Source organism: Chrysochloris asiatica, unplaced genomic scaffold (assembly GCF_000296735.1).
Source record: "Chrysochloris asiatica unplaced genomic scaffold, ChrAsi1.0 scaffold00107, whole genome shotgun sequence".
Lineage (NCBI taxonomy): Eukaryota > Metazoa > Chordata > Mammalia > Afrosoricida > Chrysochloridae > Chrysochloris > Chrysochloris asiatica.
In genome coordinates, this window is record NW_006408625.1 from 7970223 (window position 1) to 7972287 (window position 2065).

At 39.5% G+C, this 2065-nt stretch overlaps 1 protein-coding gene across 1 annotated transcript in view; it reads left to right on the forward strand.

The window, feature by feature from the left end:
* CCDC15 (coiled-coil domain containing 15) overlaps window positions 1–2065 on the forward strand; it is a 227537-nt gene that overhangs the window by 51448 nt on the left and 174024 nt on the right. The window lies entirely within an intron of this gene.

Consider the following 2065-nt stretch of genomic DNA (forward strand, 5'->3'; position numbering starts at 1 on the left):
AAGTGGTCAGGACTCCTCAGAGCAAACCTCCTTCCAAGACTGAGACTCAGGGGATTACATGAGCAGGCATGTGTTCTGGCTGGTGACCACATTGGTCACTGATGAAGAGGGGAAAAAACAGCAATGAAGTTGAGAGCTAATCCCAACCACATTCGATAGACCCCTGTGAACCCGGGTGGAGACCTGGATGGCCATCAGTATGGCAAGACCTGGAGACTCCTGGGCCCAGAGCCAGTAACATGGCCACAGAGGACTAGAGTGGATAGTGAAGCTTCCAGCTGATATGAAGTAAGGAGAGATGCACAAGAACACCCATACTTGCAGATAGTACCACTTGACCTGGCTTCAATGGCTGGATGATCAGAACTTGACTAGAAAAACAAAGAGGGAAAAAAAAAGAGTAACCTGCTACAATTTGATGAACTTATACTTATGGATATTATAGCTCATAAAAGGAAACAAATCTTTACAGCAAGGATCACTCCCACCCTCTTGCTACACAAGGTTGACAGGGATGGGCAACATACACATTGGCTATCCAAAATGTGGGGGCTATAAAGGCAAGAAGTGACTGGCTTACAAGCTTTCAAGAGGGAACCCAATTCCAGATGGGACAGGGGAAGGTAGAATCACCACTGAATGATTTCCAGTCAGTTGGGACTGGGCTGTGAAAGGAAATGGGGATAAGACTCTGTGAGGCTGTGACACATAGAGGTAGATGTTTTTTGACAAATGGAAGAGAGTGATTGATTTTGCAGCTCAGGAGCAGAGGTCCCTGGGACCATCAAGTGAGAAGAGTGGAGGATGGGACCCTACTCAGAAAGGCAGTGACTCCAGGGATGGAGACAGTGAAGATGACTTGGACAGATGGAGCGGCTGGGGACATTGGACTCAGGGAGAGAGAGTGGCTGTGTGCTGGTGGTGAGAGGGAAGGGCGGGCCTGTGTGGTATACCCTTTGGGGTTATATGATGATGCATGAAGGGGATTGTAATCATTGCAATGAAACGAAATACGATAGAATGAGTGAGTGTAAAGCTGATGTTCTCCCATGTAAACCTCACAATAAAAACTTAAAAAAAAAAAAAAAGTATCTTATGGTGCTTGCTTATTTTTCATTGTGCTAAATAAATGCAATACCAAATATGTTGAATAACACCATTGGACCCATACAAAGTACTACTAGTTATGTTGGAAATACTTCTTAGAAGCAGAGAAAAGTCTTGACATTACAAGAAGAAGTTGAATTGTTTGATATCTGAAGTCTATTTTGATATACTGAAGTATATTCATTTTAGGAGGTACCAGTCATCTATTTTGTCTGCTGTTTGTGTATTTTTAGTATGTTTGATGGTATATATATGTCATTAAGAGCCCTTAAGTTTGTTCCTATTTTTACATTGATGATCTTTATAGTTCTAGGTATTACATATAGGTCTTTAATGCACATTGAGTTTGTTTTTCTATATGATGTGTGATATAGGACTTGTTTCATTCTTCCGAAAATGGATTTCAAGTTTTCCCATCACCATTTGTTGAAGATAGGATTGTCTTCCCATTTAATGAGCTTTGGACATTTGTCAAAGATCAGCTGACTGTATGTAAATGGATTTATTTTGTAGTTCTCAATTCTCTTCCACTGATCTTGTATCTTTCATTGTACTACTACCAGACTGTTTTGACCACTGTTTTGCAATTGGAGGGGTGAGAGGATTCCAACTTTGTTCCTATTTTTAGGTAATGCTTTGCTTATCTGAGATCTCTTTTCCTTCCGTATAAAGTTAGTAACCAGTTTTTCCACCTCTTTAAAGAATGATGTTGAGTCTGGATTCAGATTGCATTATATCTATAGATTGCTTTGGACAGCGTAGCCATTTTCACAATGTTAAACCTTCCTATTCATGAGCATGGTATATTTTTCAATTTTCAAAGTATCTTTTGGTTTCTTGTAGTCGTGATTTGTAGTTTTCTTTGTTTAGGTATTTTGTTTCTCTGGTTAGATTTATTCCTAAGCATTTCATTTTTTTTGTTGTTGTTTTGTTTTGTTTTACATTGCTTTTTTTTTTT